Raw genomic sequence first — 23112 nt, 5'->3', positions numbered from 1 at the left:
AAAAAAAAAAAAAAGAATGCTTGATAGGTGTTGTTGGGTACTTTATGTTGCATCGCATCAGTAAATATACATCTCTAATTAACCTACCAATATTAATGTTAAGATTGACTCCTAGATTAGAGTGGTGATAATCTGAATTCTTCATTTTAACTGTAATTTTTTCTCATGTAATAGAAAGTAGTTGGTACTTATGTAAGAGTCCCTGGCTAATGCGAATAGGTGCTCAACTTCCAGCCACAAAGTTGGTGGTTGGAACCGCCCAGAGGTGTCTCAGAGGACAGCCCTGGCCATCTGCTCTGGAAGGTCACGGCCTTGAAAACCCTCTGGAGCCACTCTACTCTGCACACATGGGGTTACAATGAGTCATAATCCATTCAACAGCAATAAAGACAACAGACACAATGATGTTATGTATGCTGTCATCATACATATATTTGGTTCCAATTTAGACATTCATCTGATGGTTTTAACACCAGTTGATAATTCCAGGCTAGTTACTTTTTACATCTCTGTGCCTCTCATATATGAGTGCAAGCTGCCTCTCTGGGCAAAGGAGAGGATTATTGATATAAATTATCAGGCTCCATGCAAATAGACAATATTTGTAAAAACTTATTACTCCCAGGACAAAGTACACTATTTATGTGGTAGCTAACTAGGTACCACTTTTTTATTATAAGATTCATAGCAGTAATAAAAACAATAATTGTAACTAATACTAAATGAGTGTTAATCATGCTCAGGGACTAAGCTAAGTGCTTTACATGTATTAGCCCATTTAATCATCACAACAACCCTTTGAGATGGTACTATTATCATCATCCCCACTTACAGATAAGAACATGGGCAGAGAGATGAGTAATTTACTCAAGGGAATTAGCTGGTTGATGACAGAATTGGGCTTCAGCCCAAGGTAGTCTGCTTCTGAGTCATCTCTGCACATCACCATGTTCTACTGTCTTAAACGTGGAAAAGTGGCAGTCATTATATTGGGACACTGCAGGGCCAGTGCTTGTGCAAGGAACTAATGGCATGTGCATTCTGCAGTCATACATTTAGGAGCTTCTGTCAGGCTGGTATTTCTACTGCATTATAATGATTCTGCTTCTTGTCTAGCTGGTCTACAGAGTTGGCATCTCTAGTCTGTGCCTCCATTCTTGCAGCACTGGCTTCTTATGATTCCCCTATTTATCTTGGTCATAAACTTTCCTTTGAATTTCCCTTTGTTTGGTTGAGTAGATTTTTATTTAAAGTGTGAAAAAAAAAATTAATTCTCTTTCTTTTGAGATAGCATCCTCAGTTTCTCCATTCTCATCTTCTCTCCTAATACTGATTTTGGTTTTTGTACTTGATACCGCCCACCTTTCTTTGTTTTTAAGCCCAGCCCTTGAGTGTTTTGTTTTGTTTCTTCCCCCTCTGCTCCACAAATTAGTTGGGTCTATATCCAACTCTTCCCAGCACTTACTCAATGTGATACTTCCAGTTATAGATTAACTTTAATGGTCTGCACTAATTCTTGGCTTCAAGAGACCATAGGGACTTAGGAGCACCTCTCCTCATGGTCTCAAAAAGCTCTTGGCATCATCTTCTTGGTGAGATAAGTAGTTATTGTAGAGGCCCAGAGATAGGACTAAGAAGAAACTTTTTAAATTTTTATTTTGAAGCAAAAACCAAAAACCCTTTAGCTTATTTTTTTTTCTATCATAAATGTAATACATATATTTTCAAGACATTTTAGAGAAAATTAAAGTAATAATAAGAAAATAATAGTAGTTGTTAACATTTTGTGTATTTCCTTCTGATGTTTTTTCTATGCACTTTTTTTTCTTTAGAAAATTAGGATCATATTGTATATCAAATTTTATGAATTTTTTTCATTTAACATTATTGGTGAGGATTTTTTAATGTCATTGTATTAGTGTTCTTAATGATCATAAAACATTCTACCTTCTGGCTATACCACTGTTTATTTATGCATATATTCTTTGTTCATTGGCCCTGGGTTCTTGGGCTAAAGTATCTTTACTCTGTACCAAACCATGTTTATTTTACGGCCAGAAACAATCCAGAATGACATTAAAATCAGTGGTTAACTTTCTCTTAGCTCCTCCTTTTGTATTAGTAAAGGAGCTCTGTAGCACAGTGCCTAAGGCATCGGGCTGCTAACTAGAAGGCTGGTGGTTCAAACCAGCCACTCCATGGCAGCAAGACTGGGCAATCTACTTCTGTAAAGATTTGGAAACCCAATGGGGGTCGCTATGAGTTGGAATCAACATGATGGCTCTGGGTTTGGTTTTGATTTGGCTTTGTATTAGTAAAGATCTTTGGTGATTTAGTGGTTAAGGCAGTTGGCTGCTAACCGAAAGGTCAGTGGTTCGAACCTACCAGCTACTTCATGGAAGAAAGATGGGGCAGTTTGCTTCCGTAAAGATATACAGCCTTAGAAACCCAATGAGGGTTGCTATGAGTCGCAATCTACTCAATGGAAGTGAGTTTTGTATTGGTATCTATTTGGGAGTCACTTGTTTTTATGGTAACTAGATGGGAGCTCTCGTAGCATAGTGCCTAAGGCACTTGACTGCTAACCAGAAGGCTGGTGGTTCAGACCCACCAGCCACTCCTCAGAAGGAAGGTTGGGCAATCTACTTCCATAGTGATACCTCCTCGGAAACCCAAGGAGGGTTGGGGCCGATTCAGCGGCATATAAGAACAACAACAGGTGTCCTGTAAGGAGCTCTGGTGGTGCAGTGGTTAAAGCATTTGACTGCCAACCAAAAGGTTTGCTGTTTGAACTTACCAGGCACTCCACAGGAAAAGATGAGGCAGTCTGCTTCCATAAAGATTAACAGCCTTGGAAACCCTATGAGGCAGTTCTTCTCTGTCCTATAGAGTCACTATGAGTCAGAATTGACTTGATGGGCAGTAGGTTTTTTTGTGGGTGAGGTAGCCTGTGCTTTCATTTGGAAATGCCCATTTGGTGTGAAGCAAGAAGAGAAAGAGAGGTTTTCCCCTCTCTTCTTTCCCTTTTTCTTCCTCTTCTATCTTCCTCATGGTCTGAACTCAGCTGGGACCTTGAATCTTAGACCTATGCCTAAGCCTGGGCCCTGACTAACTCAGTGGAATTCTTCTGCTACACAGGGTTTCAGTTTCCTCATCTTTACACTGAAGAAAATTACTCATATCCTCTTTCTTCCTTTCTAGAAGGCCAGGAAAACTAGTGCAATCTGGGAAGAAAATGCTCTGCAGAGCTTTGTTATGGCCAGCTGGTGTCTGATTGTGTTCATGTGGAAGAATGTACATCTTGTGCCTTCTCCAGGCAGGGATGGTTTTTGCCTCTTTAAGCTAATCTTTGTCAGAACTGTGTTGTCCTATAGGATAGAAAGGAAATACAGAAGGCAGACTGAGAGATCCAGTCTCTAGCTTTTGTCATCTCTTCCCAAAAGCCAAGATAACCCAAGCCTTCTGCCCACATAAGCATCGCGACCTTCCCTGCCTCACTTCTTCCCGTGACCTTGTTTTCCTTTTGGTGTTCATTTTTGAGAGTGTAGGGTAGAAGGAAAAAAAAAAAAATCCTTCTCTCTTTCCTGTTCTCTGAGCCAGTGGCCTTTCTGGGCCGTTGAGTTGTCAGGCAAGAAAACTGCCCAGCCTACCTGTCCCTTCTTTCAGGGACTTTCCAAAAAGAAAAGAAAAGAACACTAATGTATTTGAAACAAGAAGGTTAGGTAATCACTATCAGTTCATTCAGTTCTATTTAATAAGTATTATTTGAGTGTCAGTATTCAACTTGGCATTGTAAAAGGCTGCAGACAAAGCTTAGAACATGGTTTAAGCTCTTACATTTTTTACTGCTCAGTTGGATAGATAGGCCCTAGACTCATGAAACAGATTATAACTTAAGACAACACTTTAATGAGTTGTACAGATAATTAGTTATCCATAGGAGCTTGGAAAAGGAACAAATTCATGAGAGATGAGTCAGACAAGCTTCACAGAGAGGAAAGAATTGGACTCATGTTCTTTTAATTACATGCTGCCAGGATTCTCAATTATCCATCCATTTCTTATCTTATGGAAATATCTTTTAAATATTTCCATATTATTTGATGCCAACTTTCTTTCCTGCCTCTTTGTCCCCATTAGAGATGCCACACTCTTGACAGCAGTAGCAGCTTCCTGTTGGCCAGCCATGGGAGAAAATGTAGAAGGTGCTCCGAGTCTGAGTGTACAGGGTCTTGAAAGCCAGATCAAAGAGTTTGAGGTATGGGTCAAAGACAGCCATTAACTATGTTAGGCAGAGCAATAAAATTTCAAAACCTGTGATGTACAGGGGCACTTCTGGCAGTTTTCAGTGTGGTTTAGGTTGGAAGAAACTATTTGGGAGCTTACTGCAATAGTTCACTGGGGAGGTAATGAAAATGAGTTCTTGAATCATGGCAATGGCAACTCAGAGAATGGGAATTACTAAGAGACATGTTGTTGTTGTTGTTGTTATGTGCCATCGAGTTGGACCCGACTCATAGCGACCCTCCCTGGGTTTCCGAGGTGGTATCACTACAGAAGTAGACTGCCCAACCTTCCTTTCGAGGAGTGGCTGGTGGATGTGAACTGCCAGCCTTCTGGTTAGCAGTCAAGTGCCATAGGCACTATGCTACCAGGGCTCCCACTAAGAGACATAGCAAAGAAATTTTAGATTGGACTGAGTGACTTGTCATGAGGTCGGAGGAGATAAAAACTTAAGAAGAATCAAAATTCATTTAGTCATTTAACAAATATTTACAGTGTGCCTCCTATGTCCCAGGCACTGTGCTAAGTATGGGAATATGCAGATAACGAAAAAGAAAAAGTCCTTGGCTACCAGGAGCTTAATAAGAGAAACAGAGAATACACAAATAAGCCAATAAATATATAGTATATCACATGATAATAAAATAAAACAGAGTCTAGGGATGGAAGTGCTAAGGATATTGCTTTTTATATAGAGTGGTCAAGGAAGGCCTCACTACTTTGGCATTTGGACAGACTCTTGAAGGAAGTGAAAGATTTTGCTATTTAGCTCTCAGAGGAAGGTATTTCAAGCAGGGGAACCATGCATGCCTTGACCATGAGATGGAAGTGTGTTTATCTGTTAGAGAAGCACCAAGGAAGCCTTTAGCTGAATAGGCAAGTGGAAGAATGGTAGGCGATGTGGTTGGGGTTGGGGGCAGATGGAGGACCAGATCAGGAAGGTCCTTGAAGGTCACTGAAGAGCCATTGGAGAATTTTGAACAGAAGAATGAATGATAAAATCTTACTCCTGTTCGAACAGCATTATTCTGGCTTATATTACAAAAAAATAAAACCAAACCAAACTCACTGCCATCAAGTCGAATCTAACTCATAGCAACCCCTCCTTGGGTTTCCAAGATAGTATCACTGTGGAAGTAGATCGCTCAGTCTTCCAAGGAGTGGCTGGTGGATCTGAACCACCAGCCTTCTGGTTAGCAGTCAGATGCCTTAGGCACTACGCCTGGCTTGTGTTAAGAGGACCAAAAAAGAACAAGGTGGAAGCAGGAAAGGAAGACCTGTTAAGGAAGCATCTGTAAATGATTCAGGCAGGAGATGATGGTAGATTGGAATAAGATAGTGGCATTGGATATGTTAAGAAGTGGTTAAAGCCTAGGATGTGTTTTGAAGATAGAGCCAACAAGAATTGTTGTTGGATTGGCTATGGGTGCAAGAAAAAGAGGAGTCAAAGTTGACTCCAAGGACTTAGGCCTGAGCAACTGGAAGTTGGAGTTGCATTTTTATTGGGGAAAGTATAGGGAAGAGCCACTGATTCTGGTCTAGCCCTGCAGTTAAGCAGGTGAAGAATCTGAGAGCCAGGGGAAAATGACTTGCTGTAGGCACCCAGCTTAGGTAGTAGTAGAAGTGGGTCTATTCCTATCAAGTCTTCTAACTTCTCTTCAGTGCTCTTCCCAGGATGTGACACCATGCATCCTGAGTTCAGTTTTAGGCTTGGTAAAATGAAAGCTTAGTGAGATAGGGACTGGAAGGGAGATTTGAAAGTTAGCCACATGAACTCATGAACAAGAGTATTCAGAGGAAAGGGTGGTTTAGGCCTAGAAAGAAGACTTTGAGGAGACAGTAAAGAGAAGAGAAGAACAAATTAAACTGGGCAAAAGGAAAGTGAGAATAACATGGTTCATAGGGGCTATGTGAGAAGAAGCCTCAATACCTGGTATTCCAAAGTGTTTGGGAAGAATGGAACCTGGGCAGATGTCACTAGATTTGAGTTTTGAAATCTTGGGAAACTGTTGTGCCTTTTGCAAAAACTCACTAAAATTTTAAGCATATTTCTTGCCCTTCTGGCTAATAATGAGAACTAATACAAAAGCTTCAGCCTGAGATAGGCATTAAAAAAAAAAAAAAAAAGACCATTCAAAACTGTAGCAGATCAAGATTCTTGTGTTCCTTACACAAGAATGAATGTGGCCTTCCCAGACCTCCATCTGTAGAATGATCAAGAGCATACTCCTTGCTCACTTTGCCTCCTAGAGATCATGGAAAGATAACAGTGAGAAAGGACATGAAGCTGCTTTGGGAGACAAATGTTATGTAAGTCAAGATACCCCCTTTCTAGTTGACTTTAACAAGATTTAGGTGTGGTTTTTTTTTTTTTTTTAATTCTTGATAGAATCATAAGAAATTTAAAGTAGGGTTATATTAAATGCAGAACACATTGACTAATAAAATAGATATTCCTCTTTGAGACAACATGAAACATTTCACTGTCATTTTGTTTAAATCTTGCTTAATAACTATGTCCAATAGACTGACTTATATAAAATCCTGGCTAGGCTGTTAAATTAAATTTTATTTTGTAGTCATGTTTACCCAACCACAAAATAAATGATTACCCCCACTCCCAGTGCCACACAGGTCTTTCAGGCCTTCAGCATCCAGCATTGGTCTTTCTGATGAAACACAGGGAAAAGGTTTCCATGTTGAGTGCTGAGCAGTCTTTTGCAGAGCTTCAGGATGAAGCCTTAATGGAGTTTAATTCCGTCCTTCCAGTCCCCTTCACATAACAGCCTATGAAGGGAGGGAATGGAAATTAATTATACCTGCCGGCATTATCAAAGTTATTAGTGCGTATCTCCTCCTGGGCCAGGAAGATGAAAAAGGGTGCTGTAATCAGAGCAGATGATTTCTGACACAGTGGATGGGCTTCCTCCTCAGGTCAGATGTAAGGATGTGATCTGAGCTGTTGCCTCTGGCCTGATACTACATAGCTTGAGGCTATGCAGAGTCACTGCCTCATCCTCCCTCTAGCCTGGGAGGACAGCCAAGCTCCCTCTCTGGAGATTGGAGAGCTCTTAAACTGAAAATCAGGCCTTTTCATCTAAGACTATCCCTGGGTGGTGCAAATGATTATGTGCTTGGCTATTAACCCAAAGGTTGATAGTTTGAGTCTACCCCAAAGCATCTCAGAAAGAAGACCTGGAGATCTACTTCTGAAAAATTAGCCATTGAAAACTCTGTTGTTGTTGTTGTTATGTGCCATCGAGTCAGCCTTGACTCATAGCGACCCCTCCTTGGGTTTCCCAGGCAGTTGCACTACAGAAGTAGGATTGCCCAACCCTCCTTCCGAGGAGTGGCCGGTGGGTTTGAACCGCCAGCCTTCTGGTTAGCAGTCAAGTGCCTTAGCCACTACGCTACCAGAGCTCCCATTGAAAACTCTACAGAGCACAATTCTACTCTGACACATAGGGAGTGAATATGAATTGGAATCAACTTGACAGCAACTGGTTTTTCGTTTTCATCTAAGACTAGTGTATTTCAGCTACTCCTGCCTTACAACAAGATGCAATCAGTCAGATGTCTTTGCTTAAGCAAGGCCTGAGAGTGACGCCTTGTTCAAGTTCATTGTGAATTAAATAAGCTGCTCCCTGGTGATACAATTCATTTGGGCAGGCATTTATTAAACACCTTGCCTAAGCACCATGCCAGGCCCAGATTGTTCTGCATGCTTGCATGCTGTGGTATTTCTTGGTTTGGAGAAGAGGGAAGTCCCTGGTGTAGTTTATGAATCAAGAAAGATCCTATTCTGGCAGTCAGGATCTTATCCCAGCTTTCACATTGACTTACAGTGTCACATTACCTTTTTAACCTGTTGGGAACTTGGTTTTCTCGTCTGCAAAATAATGGTTTCTCCCTGAAATGCTATATGTAATTCAATGAGAAGATTTCTGTGAATATGCTTGGTAAACCACTAGACCCTATACAGATACAGGTATTGTAGTGATGCTGAGTGTAGACAATATGTTCACTCAACACATAGTTCCTGTATTCTAATTCTAGTGCATTGCTCAGTGCTGAGTATATGAAGATGGTCTACTATGTTGTTGTTGTTATGTGCCATCGAGTCGGACCCAACTCATAGGGACTCCTCTTTGGGTTTCCGAGGCAGTGTCACTATGGAAGTAGATTGCCCCATCTTCCTTCCGAGGAGTGGCCCCTGACATATGAGCTCAGAGTATAGAGGGAGGAACAGACATGCAAACAAGTAATAATAATGCAGTGTAATAATGGATTCTTCAGTGGAGGGAAGCATGAGGTCTGGTTTACCTTATGAATTTCTTCATGTCTTTGGAGTAAGTAGTAATGTGGGGGAGATGAGTGTAGGAGTTCCTGGAAGATGAACAGCCTATGCAAATCAACAATGGGGTATAAATGAATGACTCGTGTTGCAGGAACTATGGGCTCTATGGGTAAGGGTGGCTGAGCACTGTGCTTTTATAGGGGAATGGCAAGTGATGAGGCTGAGGAGGTAGGTACAGCCTTATACTTTGAAGCTAGGGAAAGGGAGCTCCCATACGGTTGTTGTTACTGTTTTAGTTTTTCTATTTTTTAGATAATTTAAGACTTACAGAGAAGTTGCCAAAATAGTGCCTAAATTCCTGTGTACCCTTCACCTAGATTCCCCAAATGTTAAAATTTTGTATAGCTACAGTACAACTAGTCTACTGACCTTACTCAGATTTCACCACTTGTCCCACTAATGTTCAATGTCTGGTACAGGGTCCTGTTCGGATCACATGTTGCATTTAGTTGTCCTATCTCCTTAGTCTCCTCCAATCTATACCAGTCCTTCTGTCTTCTTTTCTCTTTCATGACTTTGACACTTGTCAAGAGCACTGGCCGGTTATTTTGTAGATTGTCCCTCAGTTTGAGTTTGTCTGATCTTTCCTTATGGTTATGCATTTTGGTCTAGAACACAGAAGTGATGTATTCTTTTCAGTGAATCATATCAAGAGGCACTTGCTTTTGATTTGTCCCGTTACTGGTGGGGATAACTTTGATCACTTGGTTAGAGTGGTGTCTAGCAGATGTCTCCACTGTTACTCCAAAGCTACTGTTTTTCTCTTTGCATGTTAATAAGTATCTTGTGAGGAGACACTTTGAGACTATGAAAATACCCCATATCTCATGATTTTTCCCATTGGTTTTAACATCTGTAAACTCAGACCATTGCCGTCAAGTTGATTCCGATTCATAGTGACCCTGTAGGACAGAGTAGGACTGCCCCATAGAGTTTCCAAGGCTATAAATCTTTACAGAAGTAGACTGTCTCATCTTTCTTCCATGGAACAGCTGGTGGGTTTGGACTGCCAACCTTTTAGTTAGCAGCCGAATGCTTTCAACCATTGTGCCACACAATTCCAGTAATGGGTTTTGACCAAAGGAGTACAAAGGAGAAATTTGCCTTTTAGAAGGATTACCCTGGAATGCTTGGGTGTGGGAGAGATTAGAAGAGTGAGAGCAGTGAAACAGCTATTCAAAAAACCAGCCAAACTCACTGCCATAGAGTCAGTTCCGACTCATAGTGACCCTTCCTTGGGTTTCTGAGGCCGTATCTCTATGGAAGTAGATTGCCATATCGTCCTTCCGAGGAGTGGCTGGTGGGTTTGAACCACCAGCCTTCTGGTTAGCAGTCAAATGCCTCAGGTGCTACACCACCACAATTGTTCATTTAATGGATGATGAGGTCCTGAACTAAGGCAGTGGGAAGAGGAATGGAGAAGATGGGGGAGACATTCCAGCTATATTTGGAATCAGAGTGATCTGGACTTAGATTTTGTGCTATAAATTTAAATGCTGGAAAAATTCTGAGACAGGAAAAAAATTACATCTTCTCTAGATTATCAAGTATCTGTATAATTTACATTATTCTTCTGAAAAAATGAAACAGATGACATTATCAAATACCTTGTAGATCCCATTGCATGAAGTTTCACATGGTGTTGCTCTCCTGGATGAGTCTCTCACTAAATTCCTTTTGTTCAACCCAAAGCCATTTCTTATCTCCAGTGCAGATGTGCTTTTGGTTTTAGGATAAGATCACGTGAGATAATGTTTTCCAGATCCCAGAGGCTATTGCCATTGATCCTTTCCCCAAATTCTGTCATTTGTTGACTTAGCTTGTATCTTTCTCTGTAGGGTGCTCTCTGCTGTAACAGTGGCTGTTTTTTTTTTGTTGTTGTTGTTGTTGTTTTGTTTTGTTTTAAGAAATTGGAGCCATAGGTCATAGTCTTAAGATTTTCCACTACCAGGGAAGCATTCTTAGTAGCTTTTCCAGAGAAAGAGAGAAAATAAGCAAGCCAGCAAAAAGAGAGGGGTGTGTGTGGGGGTGGTGTTGGAGAAGAAGGGTCAGTTCTTACTGAGGAGGCAGTATGGGGAGAGATGTTTGTTTCTGAGGATAGTGAACATTGTAATACACCTTTGTGATGGAACTGGAAAGAGCGTTTTCAGTTTGTCTGGGAGGTTTATTGGGTTTGTAGAATTACTTGAAGAAAACTTTTGAGATTAGCCTAAGAATTTAGGGTTGTTCCTGACCTCAGTCCTGTTGTCTACCTGAGCTAGTCAGGAGGAAAGGGAGTTGAGCTCAGACTTTTTGCTCCCAAAGCTATAGAGGACACACACCCCTCTTATATTCTAGAGACCTGCTGGGTTTCTGAAAATCTCCTCATGGGTGATGAAACAATAGCCCTTTGAAGATACATCCCCTCGGTATCCATGGGGGATTTCTTCCAGGACCCCCAGTGGATACTAAAATCCACAGATGCTCAAGTCCCTTATATAAAATGGTATAGTATTTGCATATGTACATTCTCCTGTATACTTTAAGTTATTTCTAGATTACTTATAATGCCTGATACAATGTAAAGGCTATGTAAATAACACTTTATGGTCCCTCTTAGCCTTTGAGGGATTGCTTTGACCACTAAGTTGCTTAAAAAAAAAAAAAAAAAATCTAACATCTTGCTCTGTTTTTGAACCACCATTGGTTGAACCCATGGATGTGTAACCTGTGGATATGGAGGGCTGACTGTATTTCTGCCTGTGGTGATGTGAGCTGATTTAACTGGCAGGCAAATGATGGAGGGAATGGGTTATATGTCCCAGGTGGGAGGTCATGATGATTAAATCTGTGGTTGTCAAAAGGAGTTTCAACACATATCCAAATCAGCTCCTCAGACAGGTTTTATCTGAGTTCCCTGGGCCTGCATTATGCCCTCCTGATGTCGATTTGACTCCTGGCCCACAAGCTCAGGCTTCAGGGGTCAGCTTGGTGTCCACAAATTAACTCAGGAAAGTGGTGACAAATAGTGAGGCTATCTGTAAGAGCTGCCACAGTGTAGGAAAAGAATGTCAGTAATTTAAGTGGGGACATAGGGCTACAGATGGAATCTTTGCTTATTTTTCTTTTTATGTTAATGCCTAACTACAATTTTAACATTCTCTTCTGTAGTCTTCTGGCTTTTGACTATGGTCCAGAGAAACAGTTTAGGAAGACAAATCTGTATCAAAATCTGGTCCTTGAGTAAGACAGTGAAAGTTTCAGATTTTACAAAATTATGGGTGTGATGAGTAGAGATTAGGAGAGAAAGGGTAGGCAATAGTTGTGATGAACTCTCTTCTGTAGTTCTGCATTCTAGAAATCTTGCTGATGAATCCAAAATATATAGTTAAAAGCTTCTCCCTCTTTTTTTCACTTCTGTCTGAATGTCTGTGTATTTGCCTAAAAAATCTTTCTCAACCTCTCTGGAATATTTAGGGTTAATTAAAAAGTATAAGAATATACCACAAATCTAGTACGCTCTTTATGCTTAGGTTTACACAAACAGCGGCCATGCTCTGGCTTAGGGACCCTGACCCCATCTCCTCTCATGCCCTAATGCCACGAGGAATGCGGAACTGACGAGTCCACCCGATCTACAAGCTAGAAAGACATCTTGATTAAATTAGTGTCAAGGGGGGTGGAGAGAAAGGCACAGTGACACAAAGAGCGTTTTGAGGAGCCCTGTAGCGCCTGTGGAGAATGAATGTTCTCGTTAAGTATGGCCATGACCTGCAGCTCCACACATGCCAGAGACACAGCTCAATTGTCTCAGGAGTTGGGGGGGGGGGGGGGGGGAGAGGCCAGCGGCAGCCATGCTCTTCATCTCCAAGTTGAGAGGACAGCCTGGCTTTCCTGGAAAGGCAGGAATGCAGGAAGGCATGCTGTTGCTTTCGTTTTGCTGTAATTGTGGCAAGCAGTTCTTTGATCATGGCCCTTGGAATGGATCAAGAAGTAGTTTCCTTTCTCCTGGGTATTTGAACCTTCCCTTTTCTCTGCCTTTCTTCCTTGGTAGTAGGAGTCACTCCTAAAAGCATCCTTTGTCTTCAGCCTCTTTCTACCCACTTCCTTGGGACTCCCCAAGAAGATTGCTGCCCGAACTCTGTAGGGCAAAACCAAGAGGCAATGCCCTCAAGACAGTACCCACCCTTGTCACTTACCCACCGTCCTCATTCCGTTCACCCTGAGGTCTTGCGACCAAAGCAAAGAACAGATGGGCTGTTGAAGGCTTCCACATGGGCCTGCTGGGTCAGTGGGAAAGCAGTAATGCTTTCTAGCCGGGTAATCCCTTGGCTCAACTCTGTCAGCGCTGTGGCCAGGGTGCTTCATGAGACATGCTATTGCCATTTCCCCTTTGAACTGCCTGCCTTCTAAATACAGTAAATGGATTTAAATGGTGATTAAGTTTTGGATTCCCTCCTTCTAACCAGAATATCCTAGCAGTTTATTTTTTACAGCTCTGCATATATGATTCTCTTTTTAACAGATAGAATCACAATCTTTCAGCAGCATATACCTAAGGATTTGAAAACTAATACATCAGTAATATTGTTTTGTACCATCCCTCTCTTTCTTGCTATGAAAGTTTATGGCCCTTCACCACCACCACCCTTTCCACCCAATAAATAATTATTGGGAGCTTGCTGTGTGACAGAATAACATTGCTTAAGAGCAGAGATTTTTGAGTTTAAATTCCAGCTCCATTGTTTAGTAGCTGTACCCATGGACAAGTTTCTTAACCTCTGTAAGCTTCAGCATCTGTAAGATGGAGATAATAGTAATAGCCCTCTCTTATAGTTATTGTGAGGATTAAAGGATGTAATGACTGCAAATGTAGTTATGTGAATGTACTAAGTAAATGTAAGCTGCAGTTATTATTTGTATTTTTAATTGCAAGACATACTCTGAAGTCTTTGGAAGTATCTAATATAGTTGAAAGAAGATCAATCATTTGCATAAATAATTCTAATCAAGGCAGTCAGTATAGATGTGTTAAGTCTCCCATAATAATTGCTAGAAAATACAGCACAGGTGGTAGAAGAACTCACATCTATCTTAGTTGTTCAAGAAGTGAACCGGTGTATATTACCCAAAGCCCCATTCCCATATCCCTAATAGATGTGGCTAATTGATCATGGAATTCTTTCTCCTTCATGTTTAAAAAATTTGAAATATAATACAGATCTGGAAAAGTACATGTATATAATAAATGAGCAATTATAAAGCAAACACCCAAGTTGCTAGGTGCACAGATCAAGAAATATAGAAGCTTATCAGCACTTCAGAAGTCCTCAGGTATAAGCCAAGTAAGGCGCTCTGGTGGCTTAGTAGTCAAAGCATTGGGCTGCTAACCCCAAAAGGTCAGTACTTCAAACCCACTAGACGCTCTGCAAGAGAAAGATGAGGCAGTCTGCTTCTGTAAAGATTTACAGCCTTGGAAACCATATGGGGGAGTTCTACTTTGTTCTGTAGGGTTACTATGAGTCAGAATCTACTTGATGGCAGTGGGTTTATATGCTAAGTAATCCCAGACCTTTCTGCTCTCCCACTCCTCTAATTGTGTGATGATTATTCCCTTGTTTTCTTTAATTATATCTCCTAGGTATGCAGCCTTGAACATAATTTTGCCTATTTTCTAACCTCATGTGAGTGGAATCATACTGGATGTAGCTTTTGTGTTTTCCTGCTTTTGTTTGCTGTGGTTTGTGAGATTCATCCATGCTGTTGCATATATAGTTGCACCTTGCTTATTTTCATTGTTGGAGGATTTCATTTATGAATATACCATAATTTATGTATCTGTTTTGTTATCAGTGAACATTTGGGTTGTTCTCACTTTGGAACTAATTTGAACTATACTGCAGTGAAACCTTTCAGAGCTGGAACTCGATGAGTCTGCCTTGATTTTTTGGATCTCGCAAGTTTTCCACCTTTGATAGGGTGTGGTCTTACCATTTTTCTGTCACTCTCTATTAGTGAAAAATATTTAAGTTTTACTGTATATGATCATTCTTATGCATGTATACTGGTGAACATGTGCCCACATTTCTAGGGTATATACCCAGTAGTGGAATTGCTAGGCCAAAAGAGGCATATCTTCCTTGCTATAAAATGCTAAACTGTTTTCCGAAGTGGTTATTACTAATTTATATAACCACCAGCAATGTATGAGAGTTTTCATTTTCCACATCTTGCTAACATTTGATATGATCACATTTTAAATTTTAGACTGTTTTACTTTAAACTTTTAATTTTAGCTATTGTTGTATTGGTTTTACTTTACATGTGTCTGATTACCAGTAAGCTTCAGGGCCTTTGCTTTTTTATTGATCATTTGGATATTAGTCCTTTCATTAATTATAAATGTAGGCTATACATATAGACATATATTGTTCTTCACTGTACCTTGTCTTCTTTTAGTTAATAAAGTTTATAAATTTAATGTTATTACATCATTTTTTTATATGGTTAGCACTGTTTGTGCCATATATAACAAAGCCTTTTCTAGCCTAAAGTCTTGAAGATATTCTCCTCTATTATCTTATAAAAAGTTACATAGTTTTGCTTTTTACATTATTGTCTTTAAGCCACTCCTATGAAATCAACTTTTTAATATATAGTGTGAAGTAGGGAGCTCTGGTAGCGTAGTGCCTAAGGCACTTTACTGCTAACCAGAAGGTTGGCAGTTCAAACCCACCAGCCACTCCCCTCGGAAGGAAGACGGGGCAATCTACTTCTGTAGTGATACTGCCTCAGAAACCCAAGGAGGGGCCGCTATGAGTCAGGTCTGACTCGATGGCACATAACAACAACAACAACAGTGTGAAGTAGGGTGTTCTGGTTACCTATTACTGCTCTGACAGTATATACCACAAATGGGATGCTTATACAAACAGGAATTTATTCTCTTACAGTTTGGAGGCTGTAAGTCCGAGTTCAAAAGCCCCTCAACCTTGGGCTTCAGCTCTGCCACCTGTTCCCAACCCACTGGAGTTAGAGGCTTTTCTTCACTCACACAGCTGCTAGCTGTTGAGACTGACAAGCCCAAGGTTGACAAATAAAAGGTACAGTCCCGATGTTACCAAACCACACGGTAGGCCATTAATTGAAGTCCAGATGAAGTCCCAGGGTCTACAGAGCATGGCAGGCTACTGAATAACGACTTGGCTACATGCAGAGTTCAAGCGTGCCATAAGCTAGAGACCATTCCCCAAGGCTTCTCCTTATATACAGGAAGCAGACCATATCCCTCAGCTGCTCACAGTAGATTCCACCGTGGAGTTGATTACCAGTCTCATCATGGGGCATACTATATCCAGTTGCCCAGCCACTCAACCAGGCCCAGCCAAGTTGACACACAATTGTAACTACTACATAGGGGCACAGTCCTTTTCTTTTTCTCAAATGTATACAAATTTCTATAACTCTAATGATTGAGAAACACACATAGACACAGACTGTTTTTTTTAACACAAAATATGGAACACTTTACAAATTTTGCACATCATCTTTGCACAGGGGTAATGCTAATCTTCTCTGTATCATTCCAGTTTTAGTATATATGATGCCGAAGCTAGCACTTACACGCTTTTTTTAAAGAACATACATTGAAAATTTGCTCTGTGCCAAGTATGTATTTTGTGTTTTACATGCAATGAGTAGAAAGATAAAGTTTGAACTTTTTTTTTAAATTAGGTATTAAGCTACTAGGAGACATGCAGTTACAGGAAATTATTTTCCTTTAAACTTTTTATTGTGGTTTAGGTGAAAATTTACAGAGCAGCTTAGTTTTCCATTCAGCAATTCATACACATTTTGTTTCATGATATTGATTGTAATTCCCACAATGTAACAGCATTCATCCTGCTTCCTTCCTGTGTTTCCCATTTCCATTAGTCCTTCTTTCCTATCCCTTCCTGCCTTCTGAACTTTATTTCTGGGCAAATGCTGCCCTTTTGATCTCATACGGTTGATTGTTCTAAGGAGTGTGTACCTCCCTGTGTGTACCTCATAGGCTTGCTTATTGTTTGACTGAAAGTTTAACCACAGGGGTGCATTTGTTCAGTTCTAGGCTGAAGAGTGTCTAAAGGCTATAGTCTCAGGGGTTTTACCAATCTCTATCAGACCAGTAAGGAGCTCTGGTGACGTAGTGCCTAAAGCATTTGACTGCTAACCAGAAGGCTGGTGGTTCAAACCCGCCAGCCACTCCTCGGAAGGAAGGTTGGGAGATCTACTGCCATAGTGATACTGCCTCGGCAACCCAAGGAGGGGTCGCTATGAGTCAAGTCCAACTCGATGGCACATAACAACAACAGCAACAACAAAAGATTTACTGCCTCGGAAACCCAAAGGGAGTCACTATGAGTTGGAATTGACTTGATGGCAGTGGCTTTTTTTAGTTTTGAAATCAGACCAATAGAACCAAAAAAACAAACCCCTTGCCATCAAGTTGATTTGGGCTCATAGCAACCCTATAGAGCAGAGTAGAACTGCTCCATAGGGTTTCCAAGGCTATAAATCTTTATGAAAATAGACTGCCTCATCTTTTTCTCTCAGAGTGGTTAGTGGGTTTGAACTACCAACCTTTTGGTTAGCAGCTGAATGCCTTAACCACTGTGACACCAGAGCTACTTTCAAACCAGTAAGCCTGGTCTTTTTTATGATGTTGAGTTTTGTTCCACATTTTTCTCCATCTCCACCCAGGATCTTCTATTGTGATCCCTTTCAGAGTGGTTGGTAGTAGTAGCTGGACACCTTCTAGTTCTTCTGGTCTCAGGGTCTTGGAGCCTAAAGTTTGTGTGGTCCCTTAATCCTCTGGACTGGTTGTTTCCATGCATCTTTGATTTTCTTCACTCTTCTTTGTTTCGGATGGGGAGAAGCTGATAGTTGCACCTCAGATGGTTGCTTGCAAGCTTTTAAGACCCCACCAAGGTAGTGTAGAACATTTGCTTTGTGGACTATGTTGTGTCAGTTGACTTTGATGTCCACCCAGACCGTGGTCCTGAGTCCCCAGGCTCAGTGACTCATTCCCTCAAGGTGTTTTGTTATGACTAAGAAGTTTTCATAACTTTATTCCCTGTGTGCTCTACTATATTCATGCATATAGTTGCAGCACATACCAGTACATATGTGTAAACATCCTTTATCAAACCTGTATTTATTCATGGGTGTAGTACTTGTCCCCTTTCTATACTTTTCAGCTTGCATTTCTGTACATATCCACTTGTAGATTATTGTTATTACTGTTATTTCAGGATTGTTTATGTAGTGTACTTATCTATGTGGCCTATAACTCTTTTGCTCTTCCCAGTATCTTCCTTTGCCTTGATCATTTTGTGCTTGAACTGAGTTTTTAATGAATGAAAACTATTCTCGTAATTAGAGTTGGAAAAGTGAAAAGTTTACAAGTACTCCATATGGGAGGAACAAGCTTCAGGATGAACAAGAGCATAGGAATGTGTGAAGACTTTTTGGAAGGTGATGAGCAAAATAGTTTGGTTAAATCAGAGTGTTTATAAGAAGAGTAGTTGATACGATCTGAAAGAGCTCTGAATTCCAGAGAATTTGAATTTTATTCTGAGAGTACTAGGGAACCATAGAAGGTTTATTCATAGAAAAATGATACAGTGAAAATTTTATTTCAGAAGAACTGGGCCTTTCATGGAGTCCCTGGGTGGTGTAAATGGTTAATATGCTTAGCTGCTGACCAAAAGGTTAGAGGTTCAAGTCTACCCAGAGGCCCCTCAGAAGAAAGATCTGATGATCTACTTTTAAAACATGAGTCATTGAAAATCTTTATGGAGCACAAGTTTACTCTGACACACATGGGGTCTCTATGAGTCAGAATTGACTCTGTGGCAACTGGTGGTGGTGGTTGGTGGTGGGCCTTCAATACAAGCGCAGAGTACTAGGAGCCTGTATAGGGGCATCAGTGGTCGGAGGAATGAAAAGGAGGAGACAAATATCAGCTGGCGTATCATGAAGGGAAAATCAACATTTACTGGGGAGAAAATTAGAAGTCACTGATCACTTTCCCTTTTGATGCTCATCTCACTTAGGAAAGGCCAGTGTGCCTTTAAGGAACTTGAAACAGCTGGTGAAACTGACATTTTTGTGTATGACTTAGGAACTGGATGCCCAAACCTTCCTCAGACCCCAAATGGCCCCATATAAAACTCCTATATGTGCTTTTTTTTTTTTGTGCCTTAATGTGGAGTCCCTTCATTTGGTAGACTTGGGTCACCAGAGGATGCCTGAGATTTGAATCTAGATCCTCAATCAGTTTAGTTAATTTCAGAAATGCCTGTTTTTCAGGTAGTTTGAGCCTACTCCTACCCTTTTGATGGATTTTGATTTTTGAAAAGCCCCTAAGGAAGTACTGAGGAACCACAGATAAAAATCTCAGATTTGCTTCTCTGTTGTTTTACCAGAATGATTAGCTTACCCTGTCTTGGGAAATGAGCAACTTTAAATGTGGCAAGGCTTCACTTTCACCAGTATCCATTCATTCATTCATATAAACCATATTTAAGTACTTATTAGATAGCCAACATTGTACTGTTGTGGACTACAAATAAGCATAAAATAATCTCTCTCTTCAAAAATTTAATCTTAGAGTTATGCATCTAGAAATGGCAAGTTAGGTAATTCAGACCAACCCTTCTGCTACATCAGAGCTACTTTTCTCCCAAAGGCATATGCCATTCTGGAAATGAGGGCCAATAAGCTGAGCAGAGCTTTTAATGGCCAGACAACAATTGGAATTTAAGGCCAAAGGCGGGGAGGCTTGGTAAACCCTCAGGTTTTGGGACCCCAAAGACTTAACATTTTAGGAGTAAGTGTGAACCAGAAATAGATTAGCCCTCACAGGGAATGAAGCCCAGCTTCAAATTATCTTAAGCTCTAACTGGATTAAAGTGATCTAGGATAACTAGTAGCTAGAAGCAAACTTAAATCCTCTCTAGAGGAAGATACTATTATCCTAAGCCTGATATATCTCTACAGTGTTTTAGATACAATATTTGGAATTCAGTTATAAGTAATTAGGCATATGAACAGACAAGATATGTGACCAAGAGCCAAGAGAAACAACAAATCCACAGAAGATCCATATAATGGTGCTAATCAGAACAAACTTTAACTACATTTAATATGTTTATGAAGGAGCTCTGGTGGCATACTGCCTAAGGCATTTGACTACTAACCAGAAGGCTGGTGGTTCAAACCCACCAGCTGCTCCTTGGAAGGAAAATTGGATGACCTACTGTAGAGATACTGCCTTGGAAACCCAAGGAGGGGTCACTATGAGTTAGATCAGATTCAACAGCAATGAGTTTGGTTTGTTTTGAATACATACTGCAGACCATAGTCTTCAATCTTTATCAGTAAGTGCTTCAAGTCATCCTTACTTTCAGCAAGCAAAGTTGTGTTGTCTGCGTATTGCAGGTTAATGACCCTTCCTCCAATCCTGATGTCACAATCTTCTTCATACAGTTCAGCCTCTCTGATTAATTGTTCAGCATACAGATTGAACAAGTATGATATAACCCTGACACACTCCCTTCCTGATTTTAAACCATGCAGTGTCCCCTAGTTCTGTTTAAACAATAGCTTCCTGGTGTATGTACAGGTTCTTCATGAGCACAATTAAGTGTTCTGGAATTCCCATTCTTCTCAATGTTATCCACAATTTTTTATAATCCACACAATCAAATGCTTTTGCATAGTCAATAAAACACAAGTAAACATCTTTCTGGTGTTCTTTGCTTTGAGCCAAGATCCACCTGACATCAGCAATGATATCCCTCATTCCACATCCTCTTGTGAATCCAGCTTGCATTTGTGGAAGCTCTCTGTCAATATACTACTGCAACCATTTTTAAATTATCTTCAGTAAGATTTCACTTGCATGTGATATTAATGATATTGTTTGAAAATTTCCATGTTCTGTGGGATCACCTTTCTTTGGAATGGGTAAAATATGGATCTCTTCCAGTCAGTTAGCTAGGTAGCTGTCTTCCAAATCTCTTGGCATAGCCAAGTGAGTGCCTCCAAGTGCAGCATCCATTTGTTGAAATATCTCAGCGGATATTCCGTCAATTCCTAGAGCCTTGTTTTTCACCAGTGCACCTTCAACTTCTTCCTTCAGTACCATTGATTCTTGATTATATGCCACCTCCTGAAATGGATGAACATCGACCAATTCTTTGTGATACAGTGACTCTGTGTTTTCCTGAATCATTCAGTATATTGCCCCTGTTGTTGTTACGTGCCCAAGTTGGACCCAACTCATAGCAACCTCTCCTTGGGTTTCGAAGGCAGTATCACAACGGAAGTAGATTGCCCCATCTTCCTTCCAAGGAGTGGCTGATGGGTTTGAATCGCCAACCTTCTGGTTAGCAGCCAAGTGCCTTAGACACTACGCTACCAGAGCTCCCTAACTCAACTCTAAACTCACTGCCATTGATTCAGTTCAACTCATAGACACCCCTCCTTGGGTTTCTGAGGTGATACCTCTATGGAAGTGGATTGCCCAGTCTTCCTTCCAAGGAGTGGCTGGTGGGTTTGAACCACCAGCCTTCTGGTTAGCAGTCAAATGCCTTAGGCACTACACCACCAGAGCTCCCATATTGCTCATAGAATCTTTCAATATTGCAACTAGAGGCTTAAATTTTTTCTTCAGTTCTTTTAGCTTGAGAAATTCTGAGCATGTTCTTCCTTTTTGGTTTTCTAACTCCAGGTCTTTGCACATTTCATTATAATAATTTGTCTTCTCAAGCTGCTCTTTGAACTCTTCTGTTCACATTTATCTTGTCATTTCTTCCATTTGCTTAAGCTGTGCTCCTCTCAAGGGCAAGTTTCAGAGTCTCTTCTGACATCCATGTTTATCTTTTCTTCCTTTCCTGTGTTTTTTAATGACCTTTTGCTTTCTTCGTGGATGATGTTCTTGATGTCATCCTCCAGTTCCTCTGGTTTTTGGTCATTGGTGTTCAATGCATCAAACCTGTTCTTTTGATGGTCTTTAAATTCAGGAGAGATAGAATCATATGTTGGCTCTTGTGGACTTCTTTTAATTGTCTTCAACTTCAACTTGAACTTGCATATGAGCAGTTGATGGTCTGTTCCACAATCAGCGCCTGGCTTTGTTTTGGCTGAAGATATTGAGCTTCTCCATTGCCTCTTGCTGCAGATATAGTCAGTCTGATTCCTGTGTACTTCATCTGGGGAAGTCCATGTGTATAGCCACTATTTGTGTTGTTGAAAAAAGGTATTTGTAATGAATAAAACATTGGTCTTACAGAATTCTATCATGCAATCTCCAGTGTTACTTCTATCACCAAGGCCATATTTTTCCAACTCCGGGTGATTCTTTGTGTTTCCACCTTTTGCGTTCCAATCACCAGTGATAATCAACACATCCTGATTGAGTGTTTGGTCAGTTTCAGACTGCAGAAGTTGGTAAAAATCTTCAATTTCCTCATCTTTGGCTTTGGTAGTTAGTGCATAAATTTGAATAATAGTAGTATTCACTGGCCTTCCTTGTAAGCATATTATCCTATTACTGACAGCCCTGTAATTCAAGATAGATCTTGAAACATTCTTTGTGGTGATGAATGCCACACCATTCTTCAATTTTTCAATCCTGGCATAGTAGATCATATGATTGCCTGATTCAAAATGGCCAAAACCAGTCCATTTCAGCTCACTCATGCCTAGGATATTGATCTTTATGCATTCCATTTCATTTTTGGGAACTTCCAATTTTCCTAGATTCATCCTTAGTACATTCTGTGTTCTGATTATTAATGGGTGTTTGCAGCTGTTTCTCTCATTTTGAGTCATCTCAAATGAAACCATGTAAGCAAATGGAGGTCCCAAAAGCTTTACTCTATTCACATCATTAAGGTCAGCTCTACTCTGAGGAGGCAGTTCTTCCGTAGTTATATCTTGAGTGCCCTCCAACCTGAGGGGCTCATCTTCTGGCACTATCAGACAATGTTTTAGGGCTGTTCATAAAGTTTTCCAGTAATATATCAGACACTGTTTCACTGCTATTCATATGGTTTTTACTGGCCAGTACTTTGAGAAGTGAATGGTTTCTTCCTTCTTCTGAGTCTAATTCTGAAAGTTCTGCTGAAACCTGTCCACCATGGGTGACCCTGCTGGCATTTGAAACACTGGTGGCATAGCCTCCAGCCTCACAGCAATACACAAGCCACCACAATACAACAAACTGACAGACAAGTTTGTCTCCCTTAGTTGTTCCAAACCACTCCGCTCACTTCCTGGTGTGCCTTAGCTGTTCCAAACTGCTGCCGGCTCGCTTCCTGGTCTCCCTTAGCTGTTCCAAGCTGCCACAGGAGTGAGTTCAGTTCCAGACCTGAAGGGTGGCTAGAGGCCATAGACTCCGGGTCTCACCAGACTCTATCAGACCAGTAAACCTGGTCGTCGTC

The 23112-nt window shown here is 40.7% G+C and overlaps 1 protein-coding gene and 1 non-coding gene across 2 annotated transcripts in view; one reads left to right on the top strand and one right to left on the bottom strand.

Moving 5' to 3' along the window:
• SRGAP2 (SLIT-ROBO Rho GTPase activating protein 2) overlaps positions 1-23112 on the top strand; it is a 351569-nt gene that overhangs the window by 203433 nt on the left and 125024 nt on the right. The window lies entirely within an intron of this gene.
• LOC122151331 lies at positions 16132-16239 on the bottom strand. The gene has a single exon (XR_006164102.1). It is a non-coding gene; the product is annotated as a U6 spliceosomal RNA (small nuclear RNA).

Source organism: Orycteropus afer, unplaced genomic scaffold (assembly GCF_000298275.1).
Source record: "Orycteropus afer afer isolate SDZICR_OR568_19922 unplaced genomic scaffold, OryAfe1.0 scaffold00013, whole genome shotgun sequence".
NCBI lineage: Eukaryota > Metazoa > Chordata > Mammalia > Tubulidentata > Orycteropodidae > Orycteropus > Orycteropus afer.
This window is presented reverse-complemented; position numbering and strand designations above follow the sequence as displayed.